Raw genomic sequence first — 27,604 nt, 5'->3', positions numbered from 1 at the left:
CAAGTCCAAATTTGAGGTGGATATTAAGGCTCTACTTGAATTTTTCTGACTACCAGGTACTGGCCAAAACCAATTACATGGCCAGACCCAGAGTCTATATGTAAGGAAACACACAGGGGTATGATGCTTTAGGTATGTGTTTCACTGTAATGAGCAAACTTTTACATTGTCAATGTTAGCTCCTAGCATCTCTCCGAGGTTCCTCTCTAAAGCCAATCACTTTATCTTGAGTTTGGTAAAGGCACTAAAATATTTCTTCAGTTTTTGGAGCCATAGAATAGTAATTTTAGGACTCAGAGGGTGTAGGTGTGGATATGGAGATAAAAATCCATTGTATCATTTCACCTTTATATTGATCTGCCTCAAGTACACCTAATTCTGTATAATTAAACATCCCTGAACAAAACAATTTAGAATCTTTTTTAAAAATGGAATTGAAAGGATTAGTTTGGATTTAGTATTACACTAGAATGCCCTATAAGTCTTAATGTTTAAGAAAGTTACTAGTCATCAAGTAGAACCAAGCACTACTCAATGATGTCCCATGGCTAAATCATCAGATATTATTATCAGCCTTGTGATATAAATGTGTATAGTTTTTTTCTTTTTACACCTAAGGAACATGGGACTTGGCAAGTTTACTAACTCATCAATGTAATACTAGCATAACATGGGAAGACTATTTGAGAGAAGATTGATATATTATTTTTCTAAAACTGAACTACATGAAAAGAGTACTATGACAGATATTTCTGACTAACACTCTTCTAAAACTGAAGCCTTGTTCTCCTATGCCCTCAATGAAGCTCACTAGCCTAGTTCTGAGGTGATCTGGACTTGACATCTGCAATCCCACAGACAGCCTGTGTTAACTGAGTTATCTGGCTGGCTGCTCAAGTGTGCTCTCTCTCTGATGGCTCATCCATGTCCTCTGATAGTGCAGTAGTCTGAGAGTGCTGACTTCCCAGAAAGAAGGGATTCTTATTCCCTTTCTCCACTGCCTTATCTTCATGGATCTTTGGAATTGCTTTGTGATGTAATTATTAACATGTTGTATACTTTCTCATCTTTGGGGAAAGAACTGTTTTATTAAGAAATTGGGGCATTCTTAGAGTTCGTCAATCAAGGCTCTTCGTGCTGCACAATGTGCCAACCATCCTTAAATATAACGTGAAGTGATAAAGCAGTCAGGAATTAGGAGTAGGTGTGTAGGATGTTATTGAAAACCCTTTGAGATCAAAGCACGCGAAAAGGAAAAAAAAATCATAAACAGGAAGTGAAGTCAAAATAAAGGAAGTATAAATGATGCTGCCAATTTAAGTTCCGAATTGCAAAACATCATAGTCAAGATTATCGAATCAAAAACAAGAGATATGAGAGGCAGGCAAAGTAAAGAGGCAAAAGTTAGAGAACATGACACCAAAAGACTGTGGTTAGTTCATTAGCAGGAAGGAGTATTGTCTGGTCCCTTCACAGGTTCAAATGTGCTGTACTTTTAGCTCTATCCACCATCCTCATTTCTCACAGATCAAATATTTCCCAGATCAAGTATTAAAGGTAAAATGTTCTTTTATTAATTTGGCTGATATCATTTAAATTGCTAACCTGTTGTGAAAAGTTTTATTGCTTTTTGCTTTTCTCGTGGAGACATAAATGAACCATTTGACTTTTATCACAAACAATGTGAACCCTATCTATAATGACCATCTATGAATCTCAGCATATACTTATATTATTTTAATGAAATTATTTTAAAGACATTTGTATATATGAATTAATTTTAATATATAGTATACAAGGGGAAGAAGAGAAGTGAAAGATCAGTTTATAATTAGTAAAAGCAAGCTAGAACAAAATCTTCAATATTTTATCTCATGAATGCTCTTATGAATATACTTACATTTTTACTCTTGATTATAATTTTAACTTTATAACATGTTAAGACCATCTATATAAATATCTCTCACCTAAGTAGGCTTTTTACTCAGGATCGAAATAACCATAAGTACTAACAAACAAATATGACTCATCTTTATTCGTAATCCAATATTGTTTGTTTTAGGGGACTTGTTCTGAACAGAAGTATCTCTCCTCTGTAGTTAGATTAATCAGGATGTTATTTTGTATTGCCTAGAGCAGTGTGTTTAGTAATTGGATAATTTTTCTTCCCCATCACAATAATAGTGGATGGAATCAGTACACTTGCCATGAAGAAGTTTGTTTCTGCCTGAGCTCAGGGAAAATTTGACTACTTCTATCAGATTAACATCCATTTGAAAATAATTTATTCCCGTAATTGTCAACAGAACCCAAAAGCCTGCTAGGCCTTCCTGGGGGGGATATTATTGCAATGGGAAGGAAGGGGAGTGTGTGTAGGAGGGCCAGAGAAACATCTGAAAGACATGAGGGAGAAAATCTCTGAGATGGCTTGTTTTCCCTTCATGCCCAGGAGGAAACATAGCAATCTCATAAATTGGGATAGAAAACTAAATCATTATGATGGTATTGGCATATGGCTTAATGCTGTGGAATGGCATTGTGAACTGAAGATCTTAGATTAATGGGCCATACATGGCTATTGTGAGTGAAAGAGAAACTACAAGGACAGTTCACATTGCTTTGGTAAAGCATACTATTTGGAACTCAAAGTTCTGTGTCTAAAGTTAACAGTTCAATAAATGTGGCTTTCTGCCCTGATGAGTATAACTAACTGCTGCTGCTACTTCATAAAGAAAGGCTATTTTCTGGTCATGTTTTCAAATCAACCAATCAGTCTCTCTCTCTCTTTCTCTCTCTCTCTCTCTCTCTCTCTCTCTCTCTCTCTCTCTCTCTCTTCCTCTCCCTCTCCCTCTCTCTCTTTTTCTCTCTCTCTCCCCTCTCTCTCAGGGACACATACACACAGAGATATATTTATATACAATGCCAATAATGTTTCATCACAGTCCTCTTCAAACATTGCACATTCAAGTAAAAACTCCAGAGTTCTCAGATTTAGGAGTGTCAGTAGCACAACCACTCAAACTATGTGCTCTTTTCTTAAAATTCTAATGATTTTTGCACAGCTGCAGGGTTTTTTTTTTTTTTTTTTGCAATCTTAGTGTTTGCTCATTTTGCTACCTGCAAAATAATGTCAGAGAAAAAGAAAATAAAGGCAACTTTGCTTCATTTTTTCCTCTAGTTTCATCATCACAGCAGAGGCAAAACGGTGGAAACCCAAATAAAACATGTAAATCTTCTATATCTGTATGAGGCATATGGTTCCATATGATGCCTTGTCCAATCAAAAGTATTTCTGCTAATTCATAATTTAGGATGGTCAGTTAAGTATTTTTCTGTCACTAGTCTCTTTATTGCTTTTTGTATTTATAAGTATTAATACTAAGAAATACAAAGGAGTCTTTTCCATTGTAGTCCTTTCTATTAGAATTTTCAGAAGTAGCACATTGTTACACAGGATGCTGCCATTTCCATGGTTTTGCTCACAAAGAAATGACACATGCTCATCTTAAAAGGAGAGAACTGATCATCTTAAGACTTTCTCCTTCACAGACTTTCCTTCATAACTATTTAATGTATTTAAACATAAAATGTGAACATGATTAAAAAGACTTAAATGGTTTCATATGCAGCTCTGCAATGTCTTCCCATGTCTGCACTGGAATTCCTTTGAAGCATATTTTCAAACCTTTTTGTAAATGCTTTTTCTTGTGGATTTGTATGAACTAAGGAGTTTTTCACACTAATACAAAGGAAAAATACTACTGGACTTTTGATCAGTGGATCATTCTATTATTTTGTATGCACAAAATTCTCTTTTTAGTTCTGCCTGAAGTTGGGTAATTTATTTCCTATTTTATCATTATGAATGATTTGAAGAAGAAAGTGGGATCAGTAGTTTTTCATACAAATAGCAATGGAAGTTTATATATTAATTAGCATCTGTAAGCACATTAATAATTTTTTTCTTTTGAACTGCATTGTAAACTCACATTTGACTAAATCTTTTCTCAAAAGAATACTCTCTTCTTGACTACAAAGGAAAAACTCACTTTTGATTAATGTTCAGCTTCCAAAATTAGTTACATTGTTCTAAGCAATATTCCTATAAATTCTTAAGAATTATCTTCACTTTCAATTTGTGTACTTGATTATCACAGTCCCAGATCTCCAAATATCTTTCTAATTCTTCCTCTTTTCCAATGATATATTAAATGCAAGGCACTTAATGTACAGGATCTCTGTTGGATAAGAGCTTTTCAGATACACTGCTTTAGATCAAGATTCTTACAACTAGTATCTGATGATAGCCTATTATAGAGCAAGCATTTCATTAATTATTTTAAAGGTATTTTATTTAGTCTTTATAATTAAAAAGTTGGCATTAATCCTACTTTATAGTTGCAGAATTTAATAAGTAGGGATTTTTTTGTAAATTAGGTAAGTCTTTACAGTAATTAAGAACTTGATATTGGTTTATTTTACAGTTGAAAAACAACTCAAGAGACCATTTTAATAAAATATATATAATTCAATAAATAAGGCCAGAAAATTTAAAAAAGGCAAGTCAAAGCTGCAAACAAAGACAACAGCAGCACCATAAAAAAAAGTGTGAGCTGAATGCTATGGGGAGAAAAAGAAAATGGAGTCTACATCTTATTAGAGGATATGAAAATGTACTTGGAAAATACCATCGTTAAGATCTGCCTCGGTAGTGTAGAATCTTTTGAGCTCTTCGTATATTCTGGATATTAGCCCTCTATCAGTGAAATAGGCAACTGCATTGAATAGACACTTCACAAAAGAAGAGGTACAAATGCCCAATTGATACATAAAAAGACGTTCAACATCAAAAGCCATTAGGGAGATGCAAATCAAAACTACACTGAGATTACATTTAACCCCAATCAGAGTGTCTAGCATAAAAAAAAAATCAAATAACAACAAATGCTGGCGAGGATGTGGGGAAAGAAGAACTCTTACACTGTTGGTGGAAGTGCAATGTAGTTCAGCTGCTAAGGAGATCAGTGTGAAGATTCTTTAGAAAACTGGGAATGGATGCATCATATGATCCAGCTCTACCACTCCTGGGTATCTTTCCAAAGGGGTTGAAATCAGAGAACTACAGTAACATATGCATACCTATGTTCATAGCAGCATAATTCATAATAGCCAAAATATGAAACCAAACTAGGTCTCCATCAACAGATGAATGGATTGCAAAATTATGGGAAATACACACAATGGAGTTCTACTCAGCTATAAAGAAGGACAGTCATGTCATTCACAAGAAAATGGAAAAACCTGGAGAAGATTATATTAAGTGAGATCAGCCAAGCACAGAAAGAGAAGGGACATATGTTCTAATATACCCAAATTAGGGAGTATTAGGAATACCAGAGGGACTCCAGAATTGGAGGGAAAGAGAAGTGGGGGTGGGAAATGGCACCAAGCACAGTCTGAATGTATGCCATCTTCAATATGATCCACACAAAAAATAAATAAATAAATCTGCCTTGGAAAACATGATGGTAGCAATTAGGGGAGTTTAGGAGAAAGGTTCAAGGGTACACTCAATTATGAACTAAAATAGAAAGAAGAAAATGTTAGTGACTGGAATGCAATTCTGTTTTTTTTCAAAGCATCATAGCTATATGCTTTCTATCAATTAATTTTTAATAAAACTATCTTACCAAAAATCATTTTATTTACAGTGCAAATATATTGGTATAAACTTTAAATCACATAAAATATTTTTGGCTCACAATATACCATTGGAAATATAACTTTTTTTTGGAACATAAACTCTGCTGGTTTTCTTTATAGGCCTTATGATCTCCCATATCTGATATGAGTTGTTATTGTCCTTAGTGTTATATAGAGCACATTCTTAGATAAAGGAAAAATGTTTATGAAAATTATAATTATTATGCATGTATGTCTATACAAGTTTTTTACCCAATTATGATGTATGAATACAATGCACCAATAAAAAATTTAAAAACTATAATTATTAATTCTCTATTTCATTTAGAATGATTTTATAATGCATTTGTGTTTGATTCTTTATATTAACAACTATGCATTGCCAATCTAATTTGATAGTCTGACCATTACATGATAAAAGAGAGTCAGAAGATAATAAAACTGCATTGTGAACTCAATTCTCTGACTTTTCCTACTGACCCCTAAGGTTAATGGAAGAAAGAGTTTTAAGAAGCAGCTGATTATTAGTGACAACGTATTTTAATATTAAGGTAATTGTTAGAAGTGATGTTTCAAGAAGTAAAATGTGACTAAGTCTAAGGATGTAATTGTAGTCAGTGTATTGTTACTGATAATTTGGCAGTAAAAGACAAGGATATATTTGTAGGAGCAAAATTATTTGTGAAAGATTTTTAATTTTATTCATTTAATGCTGATAACTATCTAGTATTTTTGATAGGCAGAGGCATTAAAAACCGTTAGTGATGGGTTGAAGATGTAAACAAAATAGTAATGCTGTGTGTGCTCCTGTGCCTCACAGCAGTTGTGATTGTTCTAAAAGAGTTTCTAAAGGAGTGATTACAACATTTAAAAGTTGTATCGTATAAGAACTATAGTTATAGGGAATATTTATGTGATACAAGCAATACTGAATTTCTGAAATCATCAATAGAGAGATGGATGCAATTTAAATGCATAGTATGATAAATGTGACAGCACTATAATTCTTGGAACCAAGATATACTGTAAATATTTTTAGTTTTTTGTTTTTTATTGAATTGTAGTCATACATCTTAATAGGGTACAAGATAGTAGAGGCATACATGCACATAATACTCATTTTGTCCTTAATTTCAACCCCATTCCCTCCCTCATCCCTCCTTCTCATGTTTGGCTTAGTGATTGATTTTGATATGTTTAGAAAGTGCATCATGTACATTAGGGAATTTCCCTCTTCCCCCATCCCATTCCCTTTAGTTAGGTTGCCTTATTTGCTCATCTGTGGTTTCTCCTTCTTTGTGTAAAGTTCCTTTTATGACCGTTTTTCTCCATAGCTTCCATATATTAGGTGAAGCATCTGATTTTTACTTTTTAAAAATTTTGTAGTTTTTTATTGGTGCATTGTAACCATACATCATGATAAAGTTCAGAGTGACAGAAGCATACATGTACACAGCACTCAGTGAGCCCCAACCCTTGCTCCTACCCTACTCTCTTACTCTCCCAGTGTACGACATTGTCACTGGCATTGATAAATTTGTGTATGTACATCATGTTCATTGAAATCTTTCTTTAATTTCAATGAAATGAAAATTTTACCTACCCCCTTTTTCCCTTAGACCCCCCATCACTCCACAAGGTTGTGATGGTCTAATCTTACTTAGCATAATGTTCTCTAGTTCCATCTATTTCTCCACAAATTATAAAATTTTGTTCTTTTTTATGGCTGAGTAAAATTCCATTTTGTACACATCCCATAGTTTTGTAGTCTATTTATCTGTTGATGAACATATCGGTTGGCTCCATAATTTGCCTTTTTTTTTTTTTTGCTGGTCTGGTAAGGGAACCCAGGAGCATTTGAAATCTGGGCTACACCCGCTGTCCTATTTTTTATTCTTTATTTTGAAACCGGGCCTCACTGAGTTGCAGAGGGCCTCACTAAGTAGTTGAGGCTGTCCATGAACCACGATCCTCGGGTTTCAGCCTCCTGAATGCTGGGATTACAAGTGTGTGCCACCATGCCCAGCTATAGTTTGACTTTTTCACCCTGTAAAAGAGTCTATTCAAGATGAATCAAAGACTTGGAAATCAGACCAGGGGCCTTGAAGCTACTTGAAGAGGTCAAAGGTCCAATACTTTAACATATAGACACAGGTAAAAATTTCCCAACAAGACCCCAAAGGCACAAGAAATTAAAAGGAGGATCAATATGTGGGATTGCATTAAACTGAACAGCTTGTATGACAAAAACAAAACAAAAACAAAAACTATCAAGAACCTCAACAGAGAGCAGGCAGGATGGGAGAAATTTTTTACTAATTACTTCTCTGATAGAGGACTAATATGTAGAATATATACAGAATTCAAGAAACTCAGCACTAAAAAAACAAATAACCCAATCAAAAAATTGGCAAATGAACAAAATGGACACTTCACAAAAGAAAAAATTCAAATAGGCAATAAATATATGAAAAAAAGTTCAACATCATTAGCAATCACAGAGATGCAAATCAAAACTACCCTGAGATTTCACCTAACTCAAATTAGAATGACATTTATTCAAACACAACAGCAAATGCTGGTGAAAATGTGGAGAAGCGGAAACTCTAATACATTGTTGGTGGGATTGCAAATTAGTGCAATCACTTTGGAAAACAGACTGGATGATCCTCAGAAGAATGAGAACAAAACTATCATATGATCCAGCAGTACGACTTCTGGGTGTCTACCCAAAAGAATGGAAACCAAACTACCCAACTAATGCATGTCTATCTATGTTCATAGCCTCACAATTCACAACTGTAAATATTATTCTGTCAGACATATTCATAACAGATAACTAGAGGATAAGGGGACAATATTTAACAGTACTAGGTAAAATAGTTTCAGTGAAAAGAAGCTATTTAATCAGAACTATCTGTGTATTTGATAACATGTAAAAATGGTTATAAGCATTTCACGAGTGAGGGAAGGCAGGACAGGTTTTATTTGAGGTCAACTTTGAAAACTGAGAAAGAGAAGCAGAGCTATAAAGCGAAAGGCTGGGGAGTAATTGTGGTAAAAGAGAAAAAGAACTTGAATCCAAGTTTTCTCATGGCATTGTAATTTCTCTTTATTATAGTCTCTAAGTCACTGGTTTTTGGATCTTTAGTTTACCCTTCTTCCAGATTCTCAGGACTACAAATGATTTTCAGGTAGGTGTAGCAGCACATGTGCCCTTTCTTTTTTAGTGCTCCTCACAAATCCTGACATAATTAACATTGATAAATAATTAATAATAATAGACATAAGTAAATAATAATTATAAATAATTATATTAGCATGATAATTGTTTTGCTTTACTTAAGAAAGTGTTCTATGGGAAAGTGACTCAACTAAGAGAGAACGAGTAAAATTAAAAACAATAAAGGAATATGGGCTCTCCTTTTCTAAACGACCACTTTTTCTATCATCATACTATGAAGGGCCTCTGCCAGTTGAAAGCATATCTTTATTACAGTTAGGACTTTAGAAAGAGAGCATTGCATAGATGTGATGAACACCATGAAGAAATCTTTCAAAATAATATGAAGTAGAGCAAATATTATAAACTGACCCATGTGTCTGTAAATAAGTGAAAATATTAATATATTATATATTCATATTACAACTTAACATGGGGAAGGCCTATGTAGCCTTTTATTCATTAAAATGACATGGCCTTTGTTATAAAACTCTGCCCTACTTTCTTTTCCTGTCCTGGCCAGAAATGGTTGACCCCCATAAAGGAAATACCCTAAACAATGACAGATACTTGGAAAATTGTCTGGCCAATTAACACATCATTCTTGTTCTTTGAGAGAATCAAAGATTATAATTGATCTGTGGTAGGCATTTCTGACAGAGGAAAGGAGATACAGCAAACAGGAAGGAAAAGGTGATGAATAAGGGTAAGAATAATCATGAGATAAAAAAAGAAATAGAGATAAAACAAGAGGCATAAAATTTTAAAAAAGAAAAATATTTTGCCAACTGAAGAGTTTGGGCAACAATTTATCCTGTTTACTCCTAGTAAGGGTTACCCAAAACAGAAGTCACCACGTTACGAAGGGCAGATACTTTATGTGATGCATATAGAAACTTGGTTCACATTTTTAACAAATTTATCTTCTTATCACATCATTCCACTCCAAAAATTACTGATCCTAATTAATAATTAGCAAATGCTAATTACAAGAAATGCCCAGCATCCATTTCCCTTCCTAATAGAATCTCAAACTATTTGGGGGGGGTGATAAATACACTATGTATTGAGTTGATAAAAAGTTTTCTGTAGAAACCCTTTCCACTATGAAAGACATGGGATTCATTCATGTATTTTTATATGGCATGTGTATGTGACCTAAGTATGCACATAACACACTCACCTAGAGTTGGCATGGACAAAGAATAGATAGATGTTTACTGTAAGGCAAATGGTGATTTTAGAGGCAGAATTGGTAATCCCTGACTAGAATACTAAGATTTCCAGGAAACACTGTGCTTCCTTCTTTGTGTTTCCAGGCACAGGAGTTCTATTACTGGATGCTACCATTCCTAAATCATTCATGAGCCCACCAATACCCCATCATTCTATTATATGTTTTAGATGGGCTCAATTTGGCATTTTTTTCTACCATAAATACATCTGTATCCTTAATTTTTCAGGAAGTCTTTAAGCTAGTTAGCTTTATTATCATTGATAAGATATACAGTATCAGTTAAAAATGAATTCAGTAATGATAAGGCATTATTTTCTAAATGGCATGTGCAATATCCTCCATAGAGTGAATTTGACCTAGTCAAGGTTTTTTTTCATTGCATTTTATTTTTATATGCTGTATTACAAGTCCTTGGTTCAAATATACTGATTACATCTACTGTGCATCCTTCCAAGTAAAAAAGGCTAGAGTCTGTGAACTAAAGTTTAAAAATTCTTAATAAAACTGTATGCTCATTGTAGTGTTAAAATAGAGAATATGTATTCTATGAAATACATACATTTTGGGGATCAGAAAATGAGGAAGAAAAACATTTACATCTTAACTTTCAGGTAATAATCTTTTGGAATAAAATGGATACATAGTGGTGGGGTTTCGAACCACCCAGTTTGATAAAATTCAATTTTCCTTGGAAGTATTCCTTATTTTTGCACCTTCATATTCATTTTTCAAAATTAAATAAAAAATACACATTTTAGCTGAAGACATACTGATCTGTAAGCATTAGACACCCCAAGTTTTTACAAACTAGCCCTCCAGGACCTTTATACTGACTCAGACTCAATAGACACCATTTAAAGCCTGAATATGCTATTTCTCTGGATCTTGAGGAGATGGAGACTGTTAGGGACTGAATTTTGTCCCCTTAAGAGAGAAGCAGATGGCCCAACCCTTGGTGTCAGAGTGTGACCTTATGTGGAAATAGGGTCTTTGCAGATGTGCTCAAGTTAGGTGAGGTCATTAGGGTGGTTCCTAACAACACAATGGGTATCCTTATAAGAAAAAGGAAGCATCATGAAGAGATACACATATAAGGAAAGAAGCCCAGAGGCTGGGACTGAAGTGCTAAAGCTGCAAGACAAGAACACCAAGGATTAATGGACAACCTCAGAGTCCGGAGACATGAGGAAGGCTTCTTATTTACAGTATTTGGAGAGAACATGGTCCTGCCAACAACTTAATTTTGGATTTCTGATCTCCAGAAATAGGAGAAAATTAATTTCTGTTGCTTAAGCCACCCAGTTTCTGATGCTTTGTTCTGTTAGCTCTGGGAAATGGATACATACACATCTCCAAATAGAAATATTTCATTCCGACATTCAATATGCCTTCCTTGCAAATTTTATTCCCATACTCTCCTCACTAGCAGAACATGTCATAAATTATTTTTACTTTTTCCCCTTAGAATAGGCTTTTCAATAAGTCAATTCACAATTTAAATAATCTTCTTATTTTTAAGTCTATGGGGCAAAGAAAAGAATGATTAAATATTTTTGTGTTGTTAGCTAACTATTGTATGAATTTCATTTTATCTTCATGAGAACATTAGTTTCTCACCGATAATATAATCCTTTTAGAGGACTTAATATCCTCATCAGGCTTTCTATACAAAAGACAGTTAACCCTATTAGACAAATCTCCTTAGATAGGAAACACTTTCTATGTAACTCAAGTCCCTATATGCATGCAGCCAGACACCGTGAAATTCTGTCTCATCTCTATGATCCTAATTTTTTCAACTGTGAACTTTTCAATGTTCAAGGATCTAGACACAAAACGTAGTTTACAAACACCAAGCTCTGTTTTCTGAGATATGTCCAGATTTATTAGTCTACCACTTCAGCCCTTGGCAAGCTTATTCACCATATCAAATATCAGTTTCTGTGAATGACAGCCAAGTGTAAGAAAATAAATTGGTGTGATATAGATTAGTTAATTTCCAGCTTACATATATTTGTAAGCTAGAATGTGAGCCCACTTTTCCATTAAGAGTGTGGTGATTTTCCACTAGATACATAAGAATCAAAGCTGGGCCAGGCATAGTTGAGCATGCCTGTAATCCAAGTACTTGAGAGGCTGAGACAGGAGGATCACGATTTGAGACTAGCCTCAGCAACTTAGCAAGATTCTCAGCAACCTATAAGACCCTGTTTGAAAACAAAAAATAAAAAAGGGCTAAGAGTATAGCTAGGAGATAGAATGTCCTTGGATTTAATCCCCAGTACTACCACAAAAACAAAAGAGTCAAAGTGAGCAACTAAATTCAATATGTATCAAGCAACTCCCAAGGACTGCACTATACTATTATGAGAGTAGCATCTCACATTAAATAACATCTCTGCCCTTAAGAAGCTCACACCCTAGCTAGCTTGTTGGCTCATTTTTGCAATTCCAGTTACTCAGGAGCCAGAGGAAGGAAGATAAAAAATTTGAGGCCAGTCAAGGCAATTTAGAAACTCCTCTCTCAAAACAACAACAACAACAACAACAACAACAACAACAACAGCAACAACAACAACAACAACAACAACAATAAAAATTAAAGGGCTGGGAATATATCTCAGTGATAGAACACCTGCATGTGTGAGGCTCTGTGTTCAAGTTCCAGTACCATGAAAAGAGAAAAATAAAGGATAGCCAAGAATTTAAGGCTGGGCTCAGAATCTCCCTGTAGTTTATACTCCAAGCCTGCAGTATGAGTAGGGCCTGTGCACAGTTCATCCCTCTGGCTTGCAAAACAGGCTTCAGTGCATGTTTAAATTTGACCACCTCTCAGTGATCATGGGCAAATTAAGTTATTTTATGCTAGTTGTCTTAACTTTGAAAAGTAAAATAATGCCCTGCCTTGCAGGATTTGTATGAGGATTTGCAGTGAAAATTTTCCAATAGGATAACATACTAGCTAGTCCATAAATGACACCAAGAAAGAAGAAAGATGACAAAAAAAATGAATGAGTGTCACTGGGTGTGGTGGTGCACGCTTGTAATTCCTGCACTTGGGAGGCGGAGACAGGAGGATCCTGCAGGTTTGAAGCCAGTCAGCCATGCTGGCTTAAGAGACTCTGTTTCCAAATAAAAATATATTTAAAAAATGGGTCTGGGAGTGTAGCCCGGAGGTAGAAAGAAGGGCTTCTTGGAACCCCAGTACCACAAAAAAAAAAAGAAAGAAAGAAAGAAAAAGAAAAAGAAAAAAATGAATGAGTGTTGTATGTGGAAGTCAAATTTAAATTTTAAATGATATTTGAGAGGAGGCTCTAGAATAGTTACAGACATCATAGTCTGCTCTGTAAGTATTGCTAGCAGAAATACATCAAATATTATTCATTTTGTTTGAAGATACAGCAAAACTAGTAATTGAGTGTCTCAACAAAGATAAAGTTAAATTAGAAAATGAGGCTCTTAAAAAAGAAAAAAAGGATATTGATATTATGAAATGAGTGATTTATTGTAGGGTCAACATCGTTATAGGTTTTCACAAAATGTGGAAAATGGTATGTGTTAATTTACAAAGAATTAGCAGAGTCAAATAAGTTTGGAAAATACTGGGTTAAACAAAGCTGAATAGATTTTGGTATTGCAAGTCTTCCGGGAATCTCCAATCCATAAAGAAAATATATTTTTCATTGAGCAAATATGACCTAAAGGATCTTTTCCTTGTAGCAAATCACGGGTTTTCAGAGAGTAACCCATGGCTTTTCCCTGTCCTTTCTCTCCTAGTACTCTTCTCCGTTGCTCCAGCGAACTCACTTTGGGAAATGTTGTTTTATCCATATGAAACGCAAATAGTTACCTAGGAAACCAGGCAAATTTATGGCCAAGATAATTCTAGTAAAATAATTATGTAGACCAAAATATTTTCTAAAAGTCAATTTTCTTTAGTTTGACTTATATTCACCAATTAATCCATAAAATCTAAATAGTATATACCTTTTCTCTGAAAATGAAACATGTATATGAGGATATTACACATGCTAATATGAAAATATAACCAAAACAGTATACATGTGTTTTAAACAAAATCTAAAATAATACCTGTAATGGAATTTACATACGAGCAAATTTAATAAAAATCAACTATTTGTAGTACTGACATCAAAGAATATCTATCACAACATAATCCTAATTTGGGTTAAAATTTTAGTGTATACAAAATTAGTATTTGGACACTTCTTCAGGTCTCTAGCAAATTTTATGTTCTAAAAGGCAAGAGATAACATATGTTTTCTCAATCATAATAACTCATGATAAATGTAGCCAATCACTAATAGTGAGTTTTTTACATTAGTTTCCTATATGTAAAAGCCTTCCAATTTTTGAAAAAATGACATAGCACCTGTTAACAATTTTTCATCATCCTCTGGCAATGTGGATATATTGGGCTTTTCCAGCATATTTCTTATGACATCATGTAAGAGAATGACTTTTTTCTCATATTTTAAATTCAGACCTGAGCTAAACAGAATAATTTTAGATAATTAAAACTTTACATGGTAGAATATACACATATGTTATCTAAAATATTCTATATATACATTTCATATAATATAAATATGTGAATGATATAATCATAAATGTATGATAACATTATAATTATCATACTATAAATGTATTTAGGAAATTTTATCTTTTAACTCATATTTTGGTATTATGTTAGATTATTTTTGGTGGAAATATTGATCCAAGTATAGGAAGATGTGCATTTAACATATAGTTATTATGTGATCACATTACTGTTTTGTTAGTTTTATTTATTTATTTTATTTATTATTTTTGGTAGTACTGGGGTTCCTGGAAGCCCTTTAACCTCCGGGCTATGCTCCCAGACCTATATTTTGTACTTTTTAAAATTTGGAAACAGAGTCCCTTATGCCAGCACAGCTGGCTTTAAACCTGTGCAATCCTCCTGTCCCCGCCTCCCAAGCGCGGAATTACAATAGTGCGTCACCATGCCCAGCTGTTTTGTTAGTTTTAAAGAAGATATACAAGTGGCCAAAAGATACATGAAAAAATAATCAACATCATTAGCCATCTGGGAGATGCAAATCAAAACTGTGCTGAGATTCCATCTAATCACAATCAGAGTGGCAAGCATAAAAAAAAATCAAATAACAACAAATGCTGGTGAGGATGTGGGGAAAGAGGAACTCTTTTACACTGTTGGTAGGAGTGCAAACAGGTTCAGATGCTATGGAGATCAGTGTGGAGATTCCTCATAAAACTGGGAATAGATCCACCATTTGATCCGGCTCTAACACTCCTGGGCTCTAACACTCCTGGGTATAAAGGGGTTGAAATCAGAGAACTACAGTACCATATGCATACCCATGTTCATAACAGCACAATTCATAATAGCCAAAATATGGAACCAACCTAGGTCTCCATCAACAGATGTATAGATTGAAAAAGTATAAGAAATACACACAATGGAGTTCTACTTAGCTATGAAGAAGGACAAAATCATGTCATTCGCAAGAAGATGTAAAGACCTGGAGAACATTATGTTAAGTGAGATCAGTCAGGCACAGAAAAAGAAGGGACATATGTTTTGTTCTGTCTAATATGCTCAGACTAGGGAGTATTAGGAATACCAGAGGGCCTCCAGATAATGGAGGGGGAACCTCAGCAAAGCTAGAATGAGAGGATATGAGAGGAAGAAGTCTGAGGTTGATTACTGGAGGAGCTACATCTGAATACGTGCAAAAGTATGAATGTAGCATGGTCAATCTGGATACTCATTGTTGGGAGGGGGAATGGGAAGAGGGTGAGGGGAGAGGGCACCAAGAACAGTCTGAATGTATGCCATTCTTAATATGTTCCACATAAAAATTAAAAATAAATTAAAAAATAATTAATTAATTACTTAGCTTTATTTTCTACTTATTTTACCAGTATATCATGTAGAAAGTACAGTAACTTTGTTGCACAACTAGAAATTCTTTCTTAATGATATATGAAACTATTTAAATAGAAGTATTGGTTTTAAAATCTAAAAATCTATTTTAGGTTTTAAGTTTTTTATATGATCTAGATATTAGTCCTCTATCAGAGGAGTAGTTAGCAAAGATAGCTTCACATTCTGTGTGCTCTCTATTCAGACTCTTGTTTTCTTTGCTGCAGAAAGGTTTTTAATTTGATGCTATCACATCATTGACTCAAGGTGTTATTTCTTGAGTTTTGTGAGACTGATTTAGGAAGTATCTAATATATAAAGTAATATATATATATATATATATATATATATATATATACATACATACATACATACATACAGAGAGAGAGAGACAGAGAGAGAGACAGAGAGAGAGTTGGCTCTTTTTTCTTCTAGTAATTGCAAAGTTACTGGTCTAATTTGACCCATCGTGAGTTGACCCTTGTATAGGGTGGGAGACTGGCATCTAATTTCATTATTTTTCTTAATATCACTTGCTAAAATGCCTATCTTTTCTTCAGCATCTATATTTGGCTCTTTGGCCAAAATCAATGGCTGTAAGTGTGATGGGTTGTCTCTGTATCTTCTATTCTATTCCATTGCTCTTTCTGTCTGTTTTTGTGCCAGTATTATGCTGTTTGTTACTGTGATTCTATATTATAATTTGGAATAAGGTATTGTGATGCCTCCAGTACAGTTTTTATTGATCAAAATTTCTTTGGATACAAACAGAACAATCAAAATTGGTCAATTAAACTAAATAAACACTTCTCAGAAGAAGGCACACAAATAGCAATTAAATACATGAAAAAAATGTTTGACATCATTAGCAATCAGATAAATGAAGATCAAAACTATACTGAAAACCCAGTTTCAGTTAGAATAATAGTCAATAAGAATACAAACAATAACTAAATGCTGGCAAGAGTGTGGGGGTAATAGGGATTCTTACACACTGTTGGTGGCTGCATCAATTAGTATAATCACTATGAGTATGGAGGTTTCCTCAAAAGACTAGGAAATAGACCCACCATATAAGCCAGCTATACTACTCCTTATTATCTTTCCAAAAGAATCAGTGTCATAATATTAGAGTGAATCACACATATCCATGTTCATAGAAACACGATTCACAATAGCCACGTTGTGGAACCAACCCAGGTGTCTGTCAACAGATGAAATGATAAAGAAAATGTGGTATATACACACAATAGAGTTTTACTCAGCCATAAATAAAAACAAAATTATGTAATCTGTAAGAAAATGGATGAGACTAGAGGACATCTTGCTAAGTGACATCAGTCAGTCTCAGAAAGTCAAGGGCTATATGTTTTCTGTCATGTGTGAAAGCTAGAAAGTAAATAGGAAACAAAAGGGACTTCAGAGAAATGAGGAGAGAGTCCAGTAGAATAGTAGAGTGAGGTGGGGAGGCAAAAAAGGAGGCTTGATGAAGCAAACAAGTCAAATAGTGCTATATCCATATATGATGATATCACTGCTAACCTCATTATATGTACAGGGAAATAGGGGGAATGAGATGGGATCTGGAGGGAATTACATCAAGTGGTGGGTGTGTGTTTATTTGTATCATATCAAACTTCATTATGATGTACCAAAATATATTTAACAAAAAACAAAAGGTGTCTTCAGTATTCTATGTGCCATCTTAGTTTGTCCTCATCCCTTTTCTAAAGATATCAAAAAAAAAGGTGTCTTGGAAGAGAAGAAATTTTTCAGTATAAAAGTTTAAGATTAATAATTACCCACTGTATAGATATTGAGAAGCAAGAAAAATACAGAATTTGACTGTCCCAAAGATAAATATGTGGCAGAGATAGATGGATAACAAAATACTCAACATTTTATGAAAATATAATTTCATTATATGGGCATAATAACAAAATAGAATTGCGGATGTATATCTTTTTTCTTATAGGCAATATTTTAGAAAAAGATATATAAGCATTCAACAAAAGGTATGGACATAGGTGCATTGTTTCATCTTTCCTTACTCTTCTCATTAACAGAATAAAGTTGTTTCATTCTTTTTATGCTAATTTATTCATTGTCTGAGTCAAGATTACTTAATTATATGTATTAATTGCATATAAAACTGCATTAGCTATGAAAATCTAGTTGAATATTTAGTTACATTATTCAATCTATTTATGTCATTTTTCTCAAGTAGATGCAATGAATGTAATTATGTCCTTGGGCTATTGTTATAATAGCAATCAATATGTGATAGCTATTACTAGTACTATCACTTTGGAAATGTTTTAAGGTACTTTAAAAAATCCTATTATAATGAGGCATTTCTGTATAAAACGTTTTAGGAAAACCTAATAATAAAATAGTATTAGTATTACCTAGTAGTGGAAAACACCGATTTCAGATAAAATATTTTACTTGTATAACAAATTTAATCCCAGTGAACTACTTTAAATTATGTTCTTAATTAATAGTATAGATAAATAATATGTAAATATTATTTCATTAAGTCATAAAATATTTTTCTGTTCATATCTTACTCAACATAACTTAAATGTACATCTATTTAAATCATAAAATGAATACCTATTGGTGACACATTAGCATACTTTACGTGTTCCAACAATTTGTGTTTGTGTTGATTGGTCTCTGATAGTGGATCATATTGATTGATAGTCTCTTTTATGCTGAGAAATTGCAAATAATTGATTTCTATGAATCTTTTCTATGAAACTTTCCAATCAAATATCATAATGTTAAGTAATAAATATATAGCTATCTTTTCATAAAAGTTTATACAAAAGAAGGGATTTTGTAAATTTAAAGATACAGTCAAGCAAAATCTAAATAATGGTAAAAATGACACTTATATGATAATATATTGAGCATATTTTAGTGATCCCCTTAAATTGTGTGAATGAATAAATAAGCATTTATTTAACAAAGAAGATCATGTACAAAATTATGTACTGGAAAGTATAGAATCACCTTGATGGAAAGGAATGAAATATATTCAAGTCTCAAAAGAAGCAATTAGTGATTTAACTTACCCAAACTAAGGGTACATATTCTTAGGAATATTTAACAATGATTAGCAACACAGGCTTGAATATCATCTTTACCGTAAGTGTATTTATCTTTGAAGAAAGTAACTATGTGCTCTCTTTTTTGATTTGTAAAGAATTGTCAATATTGCATTTATGCTTTTGAAATAAAAATATGGCTTTCTATGCTAAATTCTGAATGTTAGACAGCTTCTTTGGTATTTATGGATGATAAAATATGCATTTATTTTTGTGACAAGAAATTATTAATATGAAAGTATTAACTAGTCAAGTAACTAAGAATTTATTTAGCATAATTCACATTTAACAATCTCAATAATAGGTTCCACTACTTTATATAATCTTGGAACTTTATGTAATTTTATTTCTGGAGCAATATAATTAAATAATTAAATAATTATTGACTAAATACTTGAAATGTATGAATGTGAGTTTATAACTATATAAATAAATGAATGTTCTCATATATTACTTTTGCATATATCAATATTTATTTAATTTACGTATTAAGTATTATTTATTGCATATTTATTATATTCTCTCAAATTAGAAATTCTTGATTTTTCCAGTAAATCCTCAGTTTTCCACGTTTCCCAAACTAAAGTATGGTCTTTTTAATCCAGAAATAAGCAATTATTCAAAAGGTTAATGCACAAGAAAATGGCAATACTTATGAGAAATAACTTATAAAAGCATTTTCAACATTTACAATTGGGAGACCATATTTGTACAACCACACATGGTTTGTGTTTGGCTTTCATTCACCTATGAGAAAATTACATAATATATAGTGATATTTATCAGGTCAACATCAAACAGTAAATTACAGAAATTGGGTGTTGGTGAGATTTTTGTAGAATACAGAACAGAGAGACAGCGTGTGCATAGTTCTGTGGAATCTTAGCCAGGTTCAATCTAGTTTTGGATCTCTGCTCCCAATTCTGATTTATGACAGCTAATCTATATTATTTCTCTGGATGCAAGGACATACATTTGGAAATAAAAAAAGTGATTTGCTTTTTCCACTTTTGTTTATAGTGAACAAAGTATCTTTCAGAAGGTGAATTAGGGAATAGGTCATTGGTTTTACTGTGAACTGAGTTGTCCTCAGGTAAGAATAAAGATGATCCAGTAAAATAGCCCAATTCCTTTCTAATTTCTTCTCCAGAATTTAGTGTAAACACTACTTTATAATCACACTTAGTTTTCTCAATTCATCACTTTTGACATCGCTTTTGATATCAACTGAGCTGTGTTTACAGAAATAAATATGCAAACTAAACATTGCAGAACTTTAATCTCAGATGCTTGTGCTGCCAGGGCAACCACATAGGCCTACATCTGCTATATTTAGTCATAAACCAACTTTTCTATGTAGTATACTCCTTCACAGAATATTATTTGAACCACTTTGTGCTAAGCATTTGATAAACTTCAAAGAATAAATAGGTGAATACGAAATACATATTTAAAAGGATATGTCTTGGTTCCTATGCATATAGAAGATAATAGACCCAGGTAAAGTTAAATGAGGCAAAACCTCACAGTTCCCATTTTTCTCTATTTATTTATTTATTTTTGGTGGTACTGGGGTTCCTCAAAGCCCTTATACCTCCGGGCTACATTTCCAGACCTATTTTATATCTTTTATTTGGAAACAGGGTTTCTTAAGCCAGCGTGGCTGAATTTGAACCTGAGCAATCCTCCTGTTTCCACCTCCCAAGTGCGGGGATTACAAGCGTGCACCACCACACCTGGCCAATTTTTCTCTATTTTTTAAACCTCATTCCTTGCACCCATCCATGTACACCTTGAGCTTCCCATCAGCACCCAGGACCACTGTATGCTAATTCTGATATATCAAACATTAACAAAATACTTTTGAAAAAAACAAATTTATGTAATCTTAATACTTATTCTATTGTCTCTTTTTTCTTTTTTGGTGTTAAAGAGTGAACCCAGGACATTCTCCCTCTAAACTACATTCCCATCCCTTTTTGTTTTTTTTTTGTTTAGAAACAATGTTGGCGGGTTGCTGAAACTGGTCTCAAACCTGTGATCTTCCTGTCTCAGCTTTCCAAATACTGGTATTATAGGAGCGCATCACCATGCCCAGCGTTTTTCTTTTCTTTTCTTTCCTTATTCATTTATTTTTGGTCTTTCACTGATCTAGCATGGTTCTGTTGTCTTTTCTCCAGTTACCTCCATCTAATTCTTTTCTTCCCGTTACCTCTATCTACTTCCATGATGCATTTAACTTTCAGTGGTATTTAGAGTAGATATCTTAATTAATTTTAGAAAAAAAGAAAAGACTAAACCTGTGCATTCCCCCTTTGCTCACCACCATCCATTCAGGAACCAAAGCCAAAATTTGGAGTTATAATACTCAACTTTTCTCCCCATTTTAATAATTTTCCTTTAATCATCTTATTCCCTCATTAAGAAAAATAATTCATAGCATCCTATATCCATCAAGATAAGCTCCAAGCTATTTATCTCAGCAATATTGTGATCTCATCTCTCACTTTCCTCTTCATACCTCTGACCTTACCTATGATTGTCACATTGCTTTCTCCCTCACTATCACACATTTACATATGCTATGTTTCCTTGTGATTTATTTCCTTCTCCCGCCTATCCTTTTCTCAGGAATCATCTGCACCAGAAACTCTTTGTTGACCTTTTCATGACTTATATATACCACACAAACACCACATATCTGTTTCCATAGCATCCACCATCAAAGAACGTACCACATAATATTGCAATCATTTGCTTAATTCCACGCACTCTCTCTTTATTTAACACTTTTGAGAGAAGAGTCCACATATTTTCAAGTTTCTGACACTTAGCAGAGTGCTTAATATGAAAAGGATATCTAATATAGTTCATGTTCAAAGACTGGGTAGGAGGCATCACCACAGCAAACCTTTTCAAACACACACACACACACACACACACACACACACACACACACACACGTTTCATTATGTCTTTCAAGGTTGTGCTATGCCTTGATAACCTTTCTGGCAGAGCCTAGTGTGTCTCTTGAATTATTTCTAATTGGTGTTTTCTGAAACATTTCCTGTAAAGAGCTGTTTTTCAAACAGGGAATGATACATACCTCAGTTGGATTTTTTTTTTAATACTGAAGTATTCTCTGCATAGAGTAAGACAGATTATGATTTTAAGATGTTTTCTCCTGACTACCACCCACTTTATTTTGTGTATAATTGTGATCAGTTTTCAGACTATGAGTGTACCTTTATTTTCACTTATTTTGTTATCTTCCTAAGTAGCTGTCTTGAGTTAGTTTATATACCTGGTTTTCTGGATATCATCATGGAAGTAATTATTGTTCACATTAAGGATATTAGATTAAAAACCCACTACAATGAAAGAAAACATTTTATGATATCAGTGAATACAAGTACAACACACAATTATTATGAAATGGAGACCATTATTCAGATAAATATTATTATTCTAGTATATTTTTGTTAATGTAAAGGAAGCTTTCAATGAATAGAGGTAATGTATTTATTTAATGCTTAAAGCTATTAAATAATTACTATGGGATATAAACAATTATATTTCTTAACAGTAATTTGGTTAAGCCTAGAACTTAACATTTCTACATCTAAGCTTTTGAAATGTTATCTCTCAGCTACATAATAAACATTTAAAAATATTTTCATATTTTATATCACAAAACCTTATAGCATTTTTTTCAAGAAAAATAATCTCTAAATGGTATACCTGTATTGGGAATACAACAATATCATTGTCTGGGTATGATTTGGCTTTGTTATTTGAAACAATATTTTTCTAATTTGTTGGTATAATTTACAATTAAGCATTTTACTAATAATTAATATTTGTAACATAATTTTCTTACACTACACATACTAATTGTAGGTACCAGTAATTCTAAGTGTGTAGAGAACAAATTTATGATGAAAAGAGGAAATATACACTTGTAAGATTAAAAACATTCAAAGAAGAGAAGAAGAATTAGTTTTCAACAGACTTTATGAGCTAGAACAAAAGACTTAGGTGCTATCAAAATGCTTTAACAAACCAAAACATTATTAAACTGTTCTTTCATCGCTGACATATTCTGATTAAGTTGTTTTATATAGAGTAATACTGTGGAAAGCTTCATTTTTATTGACATTGTACTTAGTCAAAGTATCGTTTCTTTAGCACCAACAATTTCTTTACAGGCATGAAAGCCAATTTACATAAAAACTAAGTTAGAAAGATAAACTATAAAAATACCACTATAGAGAATTTTATATTCTCTTCAATATCTACAATGAATTTAAGAATGTCTATATAATTCATACCTTACTGAGAAAAGAAACAGCCAGTGCTTTCACAGATGTACTTGCTTGAAATATTGATGCCATTTAAAAATAGTTTTGCAACTAAAACTATATTGACTGGTAAGCCACTTTTATGTTTTAAGCATGATTTAAAAATCTATTAACAAACTACTTAATTCATAGGAGTAAAAAATGGGAATACTTTAGAAAAAAACAATGTGCCTCATACAATAGGAATTCCTAAAGGAGTCAGGTCTATTAAATATCAGGACTTAAATATCTGGATTTCTTCTGTATTTGTTTAATCTAGAATTTGAAGTAGACATAAAAACTCTTAAAACTATAGTTAAAGAATAGTTAACAATGATAAGATTTGAGACATGACATTTGTACATATAAAACATCTAAATAATGTTTTTAGTTAAATGACATTGCTAACATCTCACACAAAAATATTTTAAGATAATTCCTATAATAGAATAAATATTCTGTAGGAGAGAAAATGCTGAAAGAAAAACACTTTTGAAAGAGTTAACATATTCAAACTCTACAATAGATAAATAGCAACAGAATAAAAGAAAATATGCAAAATAGTGTTATTTGAAGGATGGCCAAGACATTGACTTTATAGTGGCAATGATATTCATGTTGTTTTATGGTTGTCACTTAACTTAATAAGATGAACATTGCATAGATGGCATTATTTCCGGTTTCTGATAATGAGACTGAAATGTGAAAAATAAATAATTATCCCATTGAAAGAATGCTTTATGCAACAAATCGGCCTTGAGTGCCTTCTATTTTCCAGGCAGTCTTCTAAGAGACTGAACTTGACAATGAATAGCACAGACCCATCCACTGCCTATTCAGACTTTGTGCACAATACATGCCTATAATTTTTTAGAAAATTCAAACAATACCATCTCCAATGTTCAGATTTCCTTATTTCTAGCTCAGTGTTTTATGAACAGATTTTGTAAACTCAGAAATAAATTATTAAAAATTTGCCAACTATAAATATATTAATTCAAAAATCATATGTATCATATCCAATAAACTTAATAAATGCATAGCAAACACTGTATTAGTTTACTAAACATACTTAAGACTAATTTGCTTAATTTCTATATAGCCAGTAAAGAGTGTTTATTCACAGTGATTGAGGTAATATACTGAGATATATAAAGAAGTGATTTTTCCCCCTATGAAAACACAAAATTATGTGTAACAGGGTAATAATTATCTGTGTACCCTCTAAATATTCACAACAAGTCTACTGATTAATCCCTGTGCACACTTGTTTAGGGCCAGACTATGACATCTATACATCATTCAACAAATATTTGATCATCACCTCTTACATGGCAGGGAATATTCCGGACTCTTGAGATACATCTAAAAACAAAAGAGAAAAGGAACTCTGTCTTGTGGAGTTAGGTTTAAGAAGAATATGGACATTGTAAAAAATAATCTTAATAAATTAAGAAATTATATAGACTGTAAGGAAGTGGTGAATTCTATGAGGAAACAAGAGAGAGCAGATCATCACCTGTCCAGGTTCCATTTGCAAATGTGACATGAGGGAGTCAGTCTCGCAAACATTTTTGAGTATGGTTTTAGAGAGTAATCTATTTCCTTGTCCTCATATGGCTAACTAGTTATCTCTACATCATTTATTCTCCCCTAAAGTATAATGCACAATTCAGTCAAATGCCAGTGTTCTATATATATCAGGCCATCTGTTTCTAAAATGAGATACAAGAAGCACTTGCCTCATGGGTTGTTTGATATTCAAATGATTCCAGTCAGGTAAAGTGCTTAGACCAGTGTCTGATATGTAATAACTATATAGCAAAGGTTTTCCATGAATATGATGGTTGGTGATTGTGCTAGTTTATACAACAAAACTTGTTATTTTAGCTGGGCACACTCACCTACCAATCTAAACTCTTTTAGTTGATACTATAATATGTCTGAAAATTCTGTTGCATTTTATATATAATCATGCTACCTAGAAATAATGACACTTAATTTTATTCCAATATAAAATATAGAGTCCAATATATTTTGTATTTATTTTTCTTGCTTTAAAATACCTCAGACCTATTGAATAAAGCTGACTATTAATGATGAAAGTGCATGTCAATTTTCTCATCATTAAATTCTACTTAAAATCCTTTTAAAAAGTATACTGTTGAATTGGAAAAATGGAGTCCATATATCATTTTTTTTACTAAGACATTTAGTTAATTTATCATTATTAGGTTTACCAATACTTTTTCCTTTCCTGACTTAGAATTTTTTAACTCAATATCATTTTATTGTTGGTTATATCTCAACTTTTACAATATTTATTTTTAATTAAAATTAATTTCTTTTCATGTGTACTGAGAAACATTTGGGATATTAGTATACTTTAAGTATAAATATACTTATTACCTCTTGGCAGTATTATTCAGTTCTTAAACACACAAAAGTGTACAAATTAACATTATTATTTTTTCATAGAGTTCATTAAGCATGTATAGTATGTTGACTTGTCATTTGTAGAAGGCATATTAGCAAAACTTGGAGATTAAATCACTTCTTTTAAACTTAAACATGTTTTGTAACTTCCTCATTTTTAAAAATTATTTAGCATAACAATTCAAGTTGTCTGAGGCTTAAATATAATTAATACTTTACATTTTTCTTTCTTCAATGAAGTTCTTAATTAGTCTTACATCATTTGTCTCTCAGAGTTGTTAGTTTAAATTTTATTGAAGCAGGTAGATGAAACGAACAGACAGTAAATATCAATAGCTATAAGACTTTATGTGCATACCTCAGAAAAACTAAGGAATGTTCTCATTTGAATAATTTTATTTAATTACAAATTTTAATTTTGATAGTTCTTCAACTAGAATATATACACAGAATCCTCAGAATTTTTCGTTTTTTAATGAATGCTGATTTTCCCTTTTTTAACCCTTTTAATTGTAAACAAATTTTATGTAAAATATTGTATTCAGTGTGAATACATTACTTGGCTGGGAAATCCTTCCTGGGTTTCATTTGCAATCTATATTTTATGATATATGATTCTTAATCATAAAGTACAGGACTTGTTCCCTATAGAAGATTTCATATTTCCCTTATAAGAACACAGCTCATTATTTATTTCTAAGCATGTTGGGTTTTAGAGAGTACTATTTTTTCTAAGTGCTTATCACATGAAGAAAAAATGAACACATGAATTAATATTTCAAAATCCTTAGAGTGCTCAAAGGCAAAAAAAACAGAGACTACATTTGGTCCCAACAAATGAGTTCTTATTTCTATAGTTAATAACAATTACCTTTTCTGATTAAAAATTTACGATAATATAATGCCCTCAGATCCAGGAATTACTGATTCAGTTCACTGCAAGCTAACTACATATCCATTTAAAGAATTTATGAATTACTCCATTTAATTTGTCTTGGCATCAATTTTTAGTACTAAAGGCCTCAGCTGATTCTTGGCATATATCATGACATTGTTTTATTTTATTATACTTATATATGTACTTATTTATTTGTGGTACTGGGGATTGAACCCAGGGATATTCTACCACTGAGCTTCACCCCAGCCATTTCTAAATTTTTTTTTTTAAACAGTCTCATGTAGGTTGTTGAGAATCTCACTAAGTTGTTGAGGTTGTCCTTGAGTCTGCAATTCTCCTGTCTCAGCCTTCCAAGTACTGGATTTACAGACATGTTCCACTGTACTCAGCTTGTCATGTCATTCTTTCCAAAAATTAAATTTAAATTTAAATTCCATCTACAAGTATAGAAAAATTAAAGCCTCCAGAACAAGCCTAACACTTAAGCAGAAGGAATTTAAGAAGCATAGCATTAACATTAGGAAATGCCTTAAGACTATCATGGGTTGAAACTTGAACTCACCCTGGCTACCCAATTTGCCACAAAGACTTGGTTCCCACCTTCCATTCTATTTTAATAATCAGAATGGTATTTTGGGTAATCTGCCCTTTAGGTCTTAAAATTGACATTTCTTAATAAATTCAGCTTCTTTAAGTCTTGGAAT

This window comes from Muscardinus avellanarius (assembly GCF_963383645.1).
Source record: "Muscardinus avellanarius genome assembly, chromosome: 14".
Lineage (NCBI taxonomy): Eukaryota > Metazoa > Chordata > Mammalia > Rodentia > Gliridae > Muscardinus > Muscardinus avellanarius.
This window is presented reverse-complemented; position numbering follows the sequence as displayed.